Source organism: Stegostoma tigrinum, chromosome 28 (genome assembly GCF_030684315.1).
Source record: "Stegostoma tigrinum isolate sSteTig4 chromosome 28, sSteTig4.hap1, whole genome shotgun sequence".
In the NCBI taxonomy this organism is placed as follows: Eukaryota; Metazoa; Chordata; class Chondrichthyes; order Orectolobiformes; family Stegostomatidae; genus Stegostoma; species Stegostoma tigrinum.
In genome coordinates, this window is record NC_081381.1 from 6,264,550 (window position 1) to 6,278,797 (window position 14,248).

Genomic DNA, 14,248 nt, shown 5'->3' on the forward strand with positions numbered 1-14,248 from the left:
CCTCTGTTTCAGCCCCTCTGTTTCTCGCCCTCTGTTTCTCGCTCTCTGTTTCTCTCCCTCTGTTTCAGCCCCTCTGTTTCTCTCCCACTGTTTCAGCCCCTCTGTTTCTCGCCCTCTGTTTCAGCCCCTCAGTTTCAGCCCCTCTGTTTCAGCCCCTCTGTTTCAACCCCTCTGTTTCTCGCCCTCTGTTTCAGCCCCTCTGTTTCAGCCCCTCTGTTTCTCGCCCTCTGTTTCAGCCCCTCTGTTTCAGCCCCTCTGTTTCAGCCCCTCTGTTTCAGCCCCTCTGTTTCAGCCACTCTGTTTCTCGCCCTCTGTTTCTCGCCCTCTGTTTCAGCCCCTCTGTTTCATCCCCTCTGTTTCAGCCCCTCTGTTACAGCCCCTCTGTTTCTCGTCCTCTGTTTCTCGCCCTCTGTTTCTCGCTCTCTGTTTCTCGCCCTCTGTTTCTCGCACTCTGTTTCTCGCCCTCTGTTTCAGCCCCTCTGTTTCACCCCCTCTGTTTCGGCCCCTCTGTTTCATCCCCTCTGTTTCAGCCCCTCTGTTCCAGCCACTCTGTTTCTCGCCCTCTGTTTCTCGCCCTCTGTTTCTCGCCCTCTGTTTCTCGCCCTCTGTTTCAGCCCCTCTGTTTCAGCCCCTCTGTTTCAGCCCCTCTGTTTCTCGCCATCTGTTTCAGCCCCTCTGTTTCAGCCCCTCTGTTTCACACCCTCTGTTTCAGCCCCTCTGTTTTAGCCCCACTCTTTCTCGCCCAAAGTTTCTCGCCCTGTGTTTCTCGCCCTCTGTTTCAGCCCCTCTGTTCCAGCCCCTCTGTTTCAGCCCCTCTGTTTCAGCCCCTCTGTTTCAGCCCCTCTGTTTCTCGCCCTCTGTTTCTCGCCCTCTGTTTCAGCCCCTCTGTTTCATCCCCTCTGTTTCAGCCCCTCTGTTTCAGCCCCTCTGTTTCTCGTCCTCTGTTTCTCGCCCGCTGTTTCTCGCTCTCTGTTTCTCGCCCTCTGTTTCTCGCCCTCTGTTTCTCGCCCTCTGTTTCAGCCCCTCTGTTTCACCCCCTCTGTTTCGGCCCCTCTGTTTCAGCCCCTCTGTTTCAGCCCCTCTGTTCCAGCCACTCTGTTTCTCGCCCTCTGTTTCTCGCCCTCTGTTTGTCGCCCTCTGTTTCTCGCCCTCTGTTTCAGCCCCTCTGTTTCAGCCCCTCTGTTTCAGCCCCTCTGTTTCTCGCCCTCTGTTTCAGCCCCTCTGTTTCAGCCCCTCTGTTTCACCCCCTCTGTTTCAGCCCCTCTGTTTTAGCGCCACTCTTTCTCGCCCTCAGTTTCTCGCCCTGTGTTTCTCGCCCTCTGTTTCAGCCCCTCTGTTCCAGCCCCTCTGTTTCAGCCCTTCTGTTTCAGCCCCTCTGTTTCAGCTCCACTGTTTCAGCCCCTCTGTTTCTCGCCCTCTGTTTCTCACCCTCTGTTTCTCGCCCTCTGTTTCAGCCCCTCTGTTTCAGCCCCTCTGTTTCAGCTCATCTGTTTCAGCCCCTCTGTTTCTCGCCCTGTGTTTCAGCCCCTCTCTTTCAGCCCCTCTGTTTCAGCCCCTCTGTTTCAGCCCCTCTGTTTCTGCCCCTCTGTTTCTGCCCCTCTGTTTCTCGCCCTCTGTTTCAGCCCCGCTGTTTCAGCTCCTCTGTTTCAGCCCCTCTGTTTCTCGCCCTCTGTTTCTCGCTCTCTGTTTCAGCCCCTCTGTTTCAGCCACTCTGTTTCAGCCCGTCTGTTTCAGCCCCTCTGTTTCAGCCCCTCTGTTTCAGCCCCTCTGTTTGTCGCCCTCTGTTTCAGCCCCTCTGTTTCAGCCGCGCTGTTTCAGCTCCACTGTTTCAGCCCCTCTGTTTCAGCCCCTCTGTTTCTCGCCCTCTGTTTCTCGCTCTCTGTTTCTCGCCCTCTGTTTCTCGCCCTCTGTTTCTCGCCCTCTGTTTCAGCCCCTCTGTTTCATCCCCTCTGTTTCAGCCCCTCTGTTTCTCGCCCTCTGTTTCTCGCCCTCTGTTTCTCGCCCTCTGTTTCAGCCCCTCTGTTTCAGCCACTCTGTTTCAGCCCGTCTGTTTCAGCCCCTCTGTTTCTCGCCCTCTGTTTCAGCCCCTCTGTTTCAGCCCCTCTGTTTCAGCCCCTCTGTTTCAGCCACTCTGTTTCTCGCCCTCTGTTTCTCGCCCTCTGTTTCTCGCCCTCTGTTTCAGCCCCTGTGTTTCAGACCCTCTGTTTCACCCCCTCTGTTTCAGCCCCTCTGTCTTAGCCCCACTCTTTCTCGCCCTCAGTTTCTCGCCCTGTGTTTGTCGCCCTCTGTTTCAGCCCCTCTGTTTCAGCCCCTCTGTTTCAGCCCCTCTGTTTGTCGCCCTCTGTTTCAGCCCCTCTGTTTCAGCCGCTCTGTTTCAGCTCCACTGTTTCAGCCCCTCTGTTTCAGCCCCTCTGTTTCTCCCCCTCTGTTTCTCGCCCTCTGTTTCAGCCCCTCTGTTTCAGCCCCTCTTTTTCAGCCCATCTGTTTCAGCCCCTCTGTTTCTCGCCCTCTGTTTCAGCCCCTCTCTTTCAGCCCCTCTGTTTCAGCCCCTCTGTTTCAGCCCCTCTGTTTCTCGCCCTCTGTTTCAGCCCCGCTGTTTCAGCCCCTCTGTTTCAGCCCCTCTGTTTCTCGCACTCTGTTTCTCGCCCTCTGTTTCTAGCACTCTGTTTCAGCCACTCTGATTCAGCCCCTCTGTTTCAGCCCCTCTGTTTCAGCCCCTCTGTTTCATCCCCACTGTTTAAGCCCCTCTGTTTCTCGCCCTCTGTTTCAGCCCCTCTGTTTCTCGCCCTCTGTTTCTCGCCCTCTGTTTCAGCCCCTCTGTTTCAGCCCCTCTGTTTCAGCCCCTCTGTTTCAGCCCCTCTTTTAAAGCCACTCTGTTTCAGCCCCTCTGTTTCAGCCCCTCTGTTTCTCGCCCTCTGTTTCTCGCTCTCTGTTTCTCTCCCTCTGTTTCAGCCCCTCTGTTTCTCTCCCACTGTTTCAGCCCCTCTGTTTCTCGCCCTCTGTTTCAGCCCCTCAGTTTCAGCCCCTCTGTTTCAGCCCCTCTGTTTCAACCCCTCTGTTTCTCGCCCTCTGTTTCAGCCCCTCTGTTTCAGCCCCTCTGTTTCTCGCCCTCTGTTTCAGCCCCTCTGTTTCAGCCCCTCTGTTTCAGCCCCTCTGTTTCAGCCCCTCTGTTTCAGCCACTCTGTTTCTCGCCCTCTGTTTCTCGCCCTCTGTTTCAGCCCCTCTGTTTCATCCCCTCTGTTTCAGCCCCTCTGTTTCAGCCCCTCTGTTTCTCGTCCTCTGTTTCTCGCCCTCTGTTTCTCGCTCTCTGTTTCTCGCCCTCTGTTTCTCGCACTCTGTTTCTCGCCCTCTGTTTCAGCCCCTCTGTTTCACCCCCTCTGTTTCGGCCCCTCTGTTTCATCCCCTCTGTTTCAGCCCCTCTGTTCCAGCCACTCTGTTTCTCGCCCTCTGTTTCTCGCCCTCTGTTTCTCGCCCTCTGTTTCTCGCCCTCTGTTTCAGCCCCTCTGTTTCTGCCCCTCTGTTTCAGCCCCTCTGTTTCTCGCCATCTGTTTCAGCCCCTCTGTTTCAGCCCCTCTGTTTCACACCCTCTGTTTCAGCCCCTCTGTTTTAGCCCCACTCTTTCTCGCCCAAAGTTTCTCGCCCTGTGTTTCTCGCCCTCTGTTTCAGCCCCTCTGTTCCAGCCCCTCTGTTTCAGCCCCTCTGTTTCAACCCCTCTGTTTCTCGCCCTCTGTTTCAGCCCCTCTGTTTCAGCCCCTCTGTTTCTCGCCCACTGTTTCAGCCCCTCTGTTTCAGCCCCTCTGTTTCAGCCCCTCTGTTTCAGCCCCTCTGTTTCAGCCCCTCTGTTTCTCGCCCTCTGTTTCTCGCCCTCTGTTTCAGCCCCTCTGTTTCATCCCCTCTGTTTCAGCCCCTCTGTTTCAGCCCCTCTGTTTCTCGTCCTCTGTTTCTCGCCCGCTGTTTCTCGCTCTCTGTTTCTCGCCCTCTGTTTCTCGCCCTCTGTTTCTCGCCCTCTGTTTCAGCCCCTCTGTTTCACCCCCTCTGTTTCGGCCCCTCTGTTTCAGCCCCTCTGTTTCAGCCCCTCTGTTCCAGCCACTCTGTTTCTCGCCCTCTGTTTCTCGCCCTCTGTTTGTCGCCCTCTGTTTCTCGCCCTCTGTTTCAGCCCCTCTGTTTCAGCCCCTCTGTTTCAGCCCCTCTGTTTCTCGCCCTCTGTTTCAGCCCCTCTGTTTCAGCCCCTCTGTTTCACCCCCTCTGTTTCAGCCCCTCTGTTTTAGCGCCACTCTTTCTCGCCCTCAGTTTCTCGCCCTGTGTTTCTCGCCCTCTGTTTCAGCCCCTCTGTTCCAGCCCCTCTGTTTCAGCCCTTCTGTTTCAGCCCCTCTGTTTCAGCTCCACTGTTTCAGCCCCTCTGTTTCTCGCCATCTGTTTCTCACCCTCTGTTTCTCGCCCTCTGTTTCAGCCCCTCTGTTTCAGCCCCTCTGTTTCAGCCCATCTGTTTCAGCCCCTCTGTTTCTCGCCCTGTGTTTCAGCCCCTCTCTTTCAGCCCCTCTGTTTCAGCCCCTCTGTTTCAGCCCCTCTGTTTCTGCCCCTCTGTTTCTGCCCCTCTGTTTCTCGCCCTCTGTTTCAGCCCCGCTGTTTCAGCTCCTCTGTTTCAGCCCCTCTGTTTCTCGCCCTCTGTTTCTCGCTCTCTGTTTCTCGCCCTCTGTTTCTCGCCCTCTGTTTCTCGCCCTCTGTTTCAGCCCCTCTGTTTCATCCCCTCTGTTTCAGCCCCTCTGTTTCTCGCCCTCTGTTTCTCGCCCTCTGTTTCTCGCCCTCTGTTTCAGCCCCTCTGTTTCAGCCACTCTGTTTCAGCCCCTCTGTTTCAGCCCCTCTGTTTCTCGCCCTCTGTTTCAGCCCCTCTGTTTCAGCCCCTCTGTTTCAGCCCCTCTGTTTCAGCCACTCTGTTTCTCGCCCTCTGTTTCTCGCCCTCTGTTTCTCGCCCTCTGTTTCAGCCCCTGTGTTTCAGACCCTCTGTTTCACCCCCTCTGTTTCAGCCCCTCTGTCTTAGCCCCACTCTTTCTCGCCCTCAGTTACTCGCCCTGTGTTTGTCGCCCTCTGTTTCAAACCCCTCTGTTTCAGCCCCTCTGTTTCAGCCCCTCTGTTTGTCGCCCTCTGTTTCAGCCCCTCTGTTTCAGCCGCTCTGTTTCAGCTCCACTGTTTCAGCCCCTCTGTTTCAGCCCCTCTGTTTCTCGCCCTCTGTTTCTCGCTCTCTGTTTCTCGCCCTCTGTTTCTCGCCCTCTGTTTCTCGCCCTCTGTTTCAGCCCCTCTGTTTCAGCCCCTCTGTTTCAGCCCCTCTGTTTCAGCCCCTCTGTTTCAGCCCCTCTGTTTCTCGCCCTCTGTTTCTCGCACTCTGTTTCAGCCCGTCTGTTTCAGCCCCTGTTTCAGCCCCTCTGTTTCAGCCCCTCTGTTTCAGCTCCACTGTTTCAGCCCCTCTGTTTCTCGCCCTCTGTTTCTCCCCCTCTGTTTCTCGCCCTCTGTTTCAGCCCCTCTGTTTCAGCCCCTCTTTTTCAGCCCATCTGTTTCAGCCCCTCTGTTTCTCGCCCTCTGTTTCAGCCCCTCTCTTTCAGCCCCTCTGTTTCAGCCCCTCTGTTTCAGCCCCTCTGTTTCAGCCCCTCTGTTTCTCGCCCTCTGTTTCAGCCCCGCTGTTTCAGCCCCTCTGTTTCAGCCCCTCTGTTTCTCGCACTCTGTTTCTCGCCCTCTGTTTCTCGCACTCTGTTTCAGCCACTCTGATTCAGCCCCTCTGTTTCAGCCCCTCTGTTTCAGCCCCTCTGTTTCATCCCCACTGTTTAAGCCCCTCTGTTTCTCGCCCTCTGTTTCAGCCCCTCTGTTTCTCGCCCTCTGTTTCTCGCCCTCTGTTTCAGCCCCTCTGTTTCAGCCCCTCTGTTTCAGCCCCTCTGTTTCAGCCCCTCTTTTAAAGCCACTCTGTTTCAGCCCCTCTGTTTCAGCCCCTCTGTTTCTCGCCCTCTGTTTCTCGCTCTCTGTTTCTCTCCCTCTGTTTCAGCCCCTCTGTTTCTCTCCCACTGTTTCAGCCCCTCTGTTTCTCGCCCTCTGTTTCAGCCCCTCAGTTTCAGCCACTCTGTTTCAGCACCTCTGTTTCAACCCCTCTGTTTCTCGCCCTCTGTATCAGCCCCTCTGTTTCAGCCCCTCTGTTTCTCGCCCTCTGTTTCAGCCCCTCTGTTTCAGCCCCTCTGTTTCAGCCCCTCTGTTTCAGCCCCTCTGTTTCAGCCACTCTGTTTCTCGCCCTCTGTTTCTCGCCCTCTGTTTCAGCCCCTCTGTTTCATCCCCTCTGTTTCAGCCCCTCTGTTTCAGCCCCTCTGTTTCTCGTCCTCTGTTTCTCGCCCTCTGTTTCTCGCTCTCTGTTTCTCGCCCTCTGTTTCTCGCACTCTGTTTCTCGCCCTCTGTTTCAGCCCCTCTGTTTCACCCCCTCTGTTTCGGCCCCTCTGTTTCAGCCCCTCTGTTTCAGCCCCTCTGTTCCAGCCACTCTGTTTCTCGCCCTCTGTTTCTCGCCCTCTGTTTCTCGCCCTCTGTTTCTCGCCCTCTGTTTCAGCCCCTCTGTTTCAGCCCCTCTGTTTCAGCCCCTCTGTTTCTCGCCATCTGTTTCAGCCCCTCTGTTTCAGCCCCTCTGTTTCACACCCTCTGTTTCAGCCCCTCTGTTTTAGCCCCACTCTTTCTCGCCCAAAGTTTCTCGCCCTGTGTTTCTCGCCCTCTGTTTCAGCCCCTCTGTTCCAGCCCCTCTGTTTCAGCCCCTCTGTTTCAACCCCTCTGTTTCTCGCCCTCTGTTTCAGCCCCTCTGTTTCAGCCCCTCTGTTTCTCGCCCACTGTTTCAGCCCCTCTGTTTCAGCCCCTCTGTTTCAGCCCCTCTGTTTCAGCCCCTCTGTTTCAGCCCCTCTGTTTCTCGCCCTCTGTTTCTCGCCCTCTGTTTCAGCCCCTCTGTTTCATCCCCTCTGTTTCAGCCCCTCTGTTTCAGCCCCTCTGTTTCTCGTCCTCTGTTTCTCGCCCTCTGTTTCTCGCTCTCTGTTTCTCGCCCTCTGTTTCTCGCCCTCTGTTTCTCGCCCTCTGTTTCAGCCCCTCTGTTTCACCCCCTCTGTTTCGGCCCCTCTGTTTCAGCCCCTCTGTTTCAGCCCCTCTGTTCCAGCCACTCTGTTTCTCGCCCTCTGTTTCTCGCCCTCTGTTTGTCGCCCTCTGTTTCTCGCCCTCTGTTTCAGCCCCTCTGTTTCAGCCCCTCTGTTTCAGCCCCTCTGTTTCTCGCCCTCTGTTTCAGCCCCTCTGTTTCAGCCCCTCTGTTTCACCCCCTCTGTTTCAGCCCCTCTGTTTTAGCGCCACTCTTTCTCGCCCTCAGTTTCTCGCCCTGTGATTCTCGCCCTCTGTTTCAGCCCCTCTGTTCCAGCCCCTCTGTTTCAGCCCTTCTGTTTCAGCCCCTCTGTTTCAGCTCCACTGTTTCAGCCCCTCTGTTTCTCGCCCTCTGTTTCTCACCCTCTGTTTCTCGCCCTCTGTTTCAGCCCCTCTGTTTCAGCCCCTCTGTTTCAGCCCATCTGTTTCAGCCCCTCTGTTTCTCGCCCTGTGTTTCAGCCCCTCTCTTTCAGCCCCTCTGTTTCAGCCCCTCTGTTTCAGCCCCTCTGTTTCTGCCCCTCTGTTTCTGCCCCTCTGTTTCTCGCCCTCTGTTTCAGCCCCGCTGTTTCAGCTCCTCTGTTTCAGCCCCTCTGTTTCTCGCACTCTGTTTCTCGCCCTCTGTTTCTCGCCCTCTGTTTCAGCCACTCTGATTCAGCCCCTCTGTTTCAGCCCCTCTGTTTCAGCCCCTCTGTTTCAACCCCACTGTTTAAGCCCCTCTGTTTCTCGCCCTCTGTTTCAGCCCCTCTGTTTCTCGCCCTCTGTTCCTCGCCCTCTGTTTCAGCCCCTCTGATTCAGCCCCTCTGTTTCAGCCCCTCTGTTTCTCGCCCTCTGTTTCAGCCCCTGTGTTTCAGACCCTCTGTTTCACCCCCTCTGTTTCAGCCCCTCTGTCTTAGCCCCACTCTTTCTCGCACTCAGTTTCTCGCCCTGTGTTTGTCGCCCTCTGTTTCAGCCCCTCTGTTTCAGCCCCTCTGTTTCAGCCCCTCTGTTTGTCGCCCTCTGTTTCAGCCCCTCTGTTTCAGCCGCTCTGTTTCAGCTCCACTGTTTCAGCCCCTCTGTTTCAGCCCCTCTGTTTCTCGCCCTCTGTTTCTCGCTCTCTGTTTCTCGCCCTCTGTTTCTCGCCCTCTGTTTCTCGCCCTCTGTTTCAGCCCCTCTGTTTCATCCCCTCTGTTTCAGCCCCTCTGTTTCTCGCCCTCTGTTTCTCGCCCTCTGTTTCTCGCCCTCTGTTTCAGCCCCTCTGTTTCAGCCACTCTGTTTCAGCCCCTCTGTTTCAGCCCCTCTGTTTCTCGCCCTCTGTTTCAGCCCCTCTGTTTCAGCCCCTCTGTTTCAGCCCCTCTGTTTCAGCCACTCTGTTTCTCGCCCTCTGTTTCTCGCCCTCTGTTTCTCGCCCTCTGTTTCAGCCCCTGTGTTTCAGACCCTCTGTTTCACCCCCTCTGTTTCAGCCCCTCTGTCTTAGCCCCACTCTTTCTCGCCCTCAGTTACTCGCCCTGTGTTTTTCGCCCTCTGTTTCAAACCCCTCTGTTTCAGCCCCTCTGTTTCAGCCCCTCTGTTTGTCGCCCTCTGTTTCAGCCCCTCTGTTTCAGCCGCTCTGTTTCAGCTCCACTGTTTCAGCCCCTCTGTTTCAGCCCCTCTGTTTCTCGCCCTCTGTTTCTCGCTCTCTGTTTCTCGCCCTCTGTTTCTCGCCCTCTGTTTCTCGCCCTCTGTTTCAGCCCCTCTGTTTCAGCCCCTCTGTTTCAGCCCCTCTGTTTCAGCCCCTCTGTTTCAGCCCCTCTGTTTCTCGCCCTCTGTTTCTCGCACTCTGTTTCAGCCCGTCTGTTTCAGCCCCTGTTTCAGCCCCTCTGTTTCAGCCCCTCTGTTTCAGCTCCACTGTTTCAGCCCCTCTGTTTCTCGCCCTCTGTTTCTCCCCCTCTGTTTCTCGCCCTCTGTTTCAGCCCCTCTGTTTCAGCCCCTCTTTTTCAGCCCATCTGTTTCAGCCCCTCTGTTTCTCGCCCTCTGTTTCAGCCCCTCTCTTTCAGCCCCTCTGTTTCAGCCCCTCTGTTTCAGCCCCTCTGTTTCAGCCCCTCTGTTTCTCGCCCTCTGTTTCAGCCCCGCTGTTTCAGCCCCTCTGTTTCAGCCCCTCTGTTTCTCGCACTCTGTTTCTCGCCCTCTGTTTCTCGCACTCTGTTTCAGCCACTCTGATTCAGCCCCTCTGTTTCAGCCCCTCTGTTTCAGCCCCTCTGTTTCATCCCCACTGTTTAAGCCCCTCTGTTTCTCGCCCTCTGTTTCAGCCCCTCTGTTTCTCGCCCTCTGTTTCTCGCCCTCTGTTTCAGCCCCTCTGTTTCAGCCCCTCTGTTTCAGCCCCTCTGTTTCAGCCCCTCTTTTAAAGCCACTCTGTTTCAGCCCCTCTGTTTCAGCCCCTCTGTTTCTCGCCCTCTGTTTCTCGCTCTCTGTTTCTCTCCCTCTGTTTCAGCCCCTCTGTTTCTCTCCCACTGTTTCAGCCCCTCTGTTTCTCGCCCTCTGTTTCAGCCCCTCAGTTTCAGCCCCTCTGTTTCAGCCCCTCTGTTTCAACCCCTCTGTTTCTCGCCCTCTGTTTCAGCCCCTCTGTTTCAGCCCCTCTGTTTCTCGCCCTCTGTTTCAGCCCCTCTGTTTCAGCCCCTCTGTTTCAGCCCCTCTGTTTCAGCCCCTCTGTTTCAGCCACTCTGTTTCTCGCCCTCTGTTTCTCGCCCTCTGTTTCAGCCCCTCTGTTTCATCCCCTCTGTTTCAGCCCCTCTGTTTCAGCCCCTCTGTTTCTCGTCCTCTGTTTCTCGCCCTCTGTTTCTCGCTCTCTGTTTCTCGCCCTCTGTTTCTCGCACTCTGTTTCTCGCCCTCTGTTTCAGCCCCTCTGTTTCACCCCCTCTGTTTCGGCCCCTCTGTTTCATCCCCTCTGTTTCAGCCCCTCTGTTCCAGCCACTCTGTTTCTCGCCCTCTGTTTCTCGCCCTCTGTTTCTCGCCCTCTGTTTCTCGCCCTCTGTTTCAGCCCCTCTGTTTCAGCCCCTCTGTTTCAGCCCCTCTGTTTCTCGCCATCTGTTTCAGCCCCTCTGTTTCAGCCCCTCTGTTTCACACCCTCTGTTTCAGCCCCTCTGTTTTAGCCCCACTCTTTCTCGCCCAAAGTTTCTCGCCCTGTGTTTCTCGCCCTCTGTTTCAGCCCCTCTGTTCCAGCCCCTCTGTTTCAGCCCCTCTGTTTCAACCCCTCTGTTTCTCGCCCTCTGTTTCAGCCCCTCTGTTTCAGCCCCTCTGTTTCTCGCCCACTGTTTCAGCCCCTCTGTTTCAGCCCCTCTGTTTCAGCCCCTCTGTTTCAGCCCCTCTGTTTCAGCCCCTCTGTTTCTCGCCCTCTGTTTCTCGCTCTCTGTTTCGGCCCCTCTGTTTCATCCCCTCTGTTTCAGCCCCTCTGTTTCAGCCCCTCTGTTTCTCGTCCTCTGTTTCTCGCCCTCTGTTTCTCGCTCTCTGTTTCTCGCCCTCTGTTTCTCGCCCTCTGTTTCTCGCCCTCTGTTTCAGCCCCTCTGTTTCACCCCCTCTGTTTCGGCCCCTCTGTTTCAGCCCCTCTGTTTCAGCCCCTCTGTTCCAGCCACTCTGTTTCTCGCCCTCTGTTTCTCGCCCTCTGTTTGTCGCCCTCTGTTTCTCGCCCTCTGCTTCAGCCCCTCTGTTTCAGCCCCTCTGTTTCAGCCCCTCTGTTTCTCGCCCTCTGTTTCAGCCCCTCTGTTTCAGCCCCTCTGTTTCACCCCCTCTGTTTCAGCCCCTCTGTTTTAGCGCCACTCTTTCTCGCCCTCAATTTCTCGCCCTGTGTTTCTCGCCCTCTGTTTCAGCCCCTCTGTTCCAGCCCCTCTGTTTCAGCCCTTCTGTTTCAGCCCCTCTGTTTCAGCTCCACTGTTTCAGCCCCTCTGTTTCTCGCCCTCTGTTTCTCACCCTCTGTTTCTCGCCCTCTGTTTCAGCCCCTCTGTTTCAGCCCCTCTGTTTCAGCCCATCTGTTTCAGCCCCTCTGTTTCTCGCCCTGTGTTTCAGCCCCTCTCTTTCAGCCCCTCTGTTTCAGCCCCTCTGTTTCAGCCCCTCTGTTTCTGCCCCTCTGTTTCTGCCCCTCTGTTTCTCGCCCTCTGTTTCAGCCCCGCTGTTTCAGCTCCTCTGTTTCAGCCCCTCTGTTTCTCGCCCTCTGTTTCTCGCTCTCTGTTTCTCGCCCTCTGTTTCTCGCCCTCTGTTTCTCGCCCTCTGTTTCAGCCGCTCTGTTTCATCCCCTCTGTTTCAGCCCCTCTGTTTCTCGCCCTCTGTTTCTCGCCCTCTGTTTCTCGCCCTCTGTTTCAGCCCCTCTGTTTCAGCCACTCTGTTTCAGCCCCTCTGTTTCAGCCCCTCTGTTTCTCGCCCTCTGTTTCAGCCCCTCTGTTTCAGCCCCTCTGTTTCAGCCCCTCTGTTTCAGCCACTCTGTTTCTCGCCCTCTTTTTCTCGCCCTCTGTTTCTCGCCCTCTGTTTCAGCCCCTGTGTTTCAGACCCTCTGTTTCACCCCCTCTGTTTCAGCCCCTCTGTCTTAGCCCCACTCTTTCTCGCCCTCAGTTACTCGCCCTGTGTTTGTCGCCCTCTGTTTCAAACCCCTCTGTTTCAGCCCCTCTGTTTCAGCCCCTCTGTTTGTCGCCCTCTGTTTCAGCCCCTCTGTTTCAGCCGCTCTGTTTCAGCTCCACTGTTTCAGCCCCTCTGTTTCAGCCCCTCTGTTTCTCGCCCTCTGTTTCTCGCTCTCTGTTTCTCGCCCTCTGTTTCTCGCCCTCTGTTTCTCGCCCTCTGTTTCAGCCCCTCTGTTTCAGCCCCTCTGTTTCAGCCCCTCTGTTTCAGCCCCTCTGTTTCAGCCCCTCTGTTTCTCGCCCTCTGTTTCTCGCACTCTGTTTCAGCCCGTCTGTTTCAGCCCCTGTTTCAGCCCCTCTGTTTCAGCCCCTCTGTTTCAGCTCCACTGTTTCAGCCCCTCTGTTTCTCGCCCTCTGTTTCTCCCCCTCTGTTTCTCGCCCTCTGTTTCAGCCCCTCTGTTTCAGCCCCTCTTTTTCAGCCCATCTGTTTCAGCCCCTCTGTTTCTCGCCCTCTGTTTCAGCCCCTCTCTTTCAGCCCCTCTGTTTCAGCCCCTCTGTTTCAGACCCTCTGTTTCAGCCCCTATGTTTCTCGCCCTCTGTTTCAGCCCCGCTGTTTCAGCCCCTCTGTTTCAGCCCCTCTGTTTCTCGCACTCTGTTTCTCGCCCTCTGTTTCTCGCACTCTGTTTCAGCCACTCTGATTCAGCCCCTCTGTTTCAGCCCCTCTGTTTCAGCCCCTCTGTTTCATCCCCACTGTTTAAGCCCCTCTGTTTCTCGCCCTCTGTTTCAGCCCCTCTGTTTCTCGCCCTCTGTTTCTCGCCCTCTGTTTCAGCCCCTCTGTTTCAGCCCCTCTGTTTCAGCCCCTCTGTTTCAGCCCCTCTTTTAAAGCCACTCTGTTTCAGCCCCTCTGTTTCATCCCCTCTGTTTCTCGCCCTCTGTTTCTCGCTCTCTGTTTCTCTCCCTCTGTTTCAGCCCCTCTGTTTCTCTCCCACTGTTTCAGCCCCTCTGTTTCTCGCCCTCTGTTTCAGCCCCTCAGTTTCAGCCCCTCTGTTTCAGCCCCTCTGTTTCAACCCCTCTGTTTCTCGCCCTCTGTTTCAGCCCCTCTGTTTCAGCCCCTCTGTTTCTCGCCCTCTGTTTCAGCCCCTCTGTTTCAGCCCCTCTGTTTCAGCCCCTCTGTTTCAGCCCCTCTGTTTCAGCCACTCTGTTTCTCGCCCTCTGTTTCTCGCCCTCTGTTTCAGCCCCTCTGTTTCATCCCCTCTGTTTCAGCCCCTCTGTTTCAGCCCCTCTGTTTCTCGTCCTCTGTTTCTCGCCCTCTGTTTCTCGCTCTCTGTTTCTCGCCCTCTGTTTCTCGCACTCTGTTTCTCGCCCTCTGTTTCAGCCCCTCTGTTTCACCCCCTCTGTTTCGGCCCCTCTGTTTCAGCCCCTCTGTTTCAGCCCCTCTGTTCCAGCCACTCTGTTTCTCGCCCTCTGTTTCTCGCCCTCTGTTTCTCGCCCTCTGTTTCTCGCCCTCTGTTTCAGCCCCTCTGTTTCAGCCCCTCTGTTTCAGCCCCTCTGTTTCTCGCCATCTGTTTCAGCCCCTCTGTTTCAGCCCCTCTGTTTCACACCCTCTGTTTCAGCCCCTCTGTTTTAGCCCCACTCTTTCTCGCCCAAAGTTTCTCGCCCTGTGTTTCTCGCCCTCTGTTTCAGCCCCTCTGTTCCAGCCCCTCTGTTTCAGCCCCTCTGTTTCAACCCCTCTGTTTCTCGCCCTCTGTTTCAGCCCCTCTGTTTCAGCCCCTCTGTTTCTCGCCCACTGTTTCAGACCCTCTGTCTCAGCCCCTCTGTTTCAGCCCCTCTGTTTCAGCCCCTCTGTTTCAGCCCCTCTGTTTCTCGCCCTCTGTTTCTCGCCCTCTGTTTCAGCCCCTCTGTTTCATCCCCTCTGTTTCAGCCCCTCTGTTTCAGCCCCTCTGTTTCTCGTCCTCTGTTTCTCGCCCTCTGTTTCTCGCTCTCTGTTTCTCGCCCTCTGTTTCTCGCCCTCTGTTTCTCGCCCTCTGTTTCAGCCCCTCTGTTTCACCCCCTCTGTTTCGGCCCCTCTGTTTCAGCCCCTCTGTTTCAGCCCCTCTGTTCCAGCCACTCTGTTTCTCGCCCTCTGTTTCTCGCCCTCTGTTTGTCGCCCTCTGTTTCTCGCCCTCTGTTTCAGCCCCTCTGTTTCAGCCCCTCTGTTTCAGCCCCTCTGTTTCTCGCCCTCTGTTTCAGCCCCTCTGTTTCAGCCCCTCTGTTTCACCCCCTCTGTTTCAGCCCCTCTGTTTTAGCGCCACTCTTTCTCGCCCTCAGTTTCTCGCCCTGTGTTTCTCGCCCTCTGTTTCAGCCCCTCTGTTCCAGCCCCTCTGTTTCAGCCCTTCTGTTTCAGCCCCTCTGTTTCAGCTCCACTGTTTCAGCCCCTCTGTTTCTCGCCCTCTGTTTCTCACCCTCTGTTTCTCGCCCTCTGTTTCAGCCCCTCTGTTTCAGCCCCTCTGTTTCAGCCCATCTGTTTCAGCCCCTCTGTTTCTCGCCCTGTGTTTCAGCCCCTCTCTTTCAGC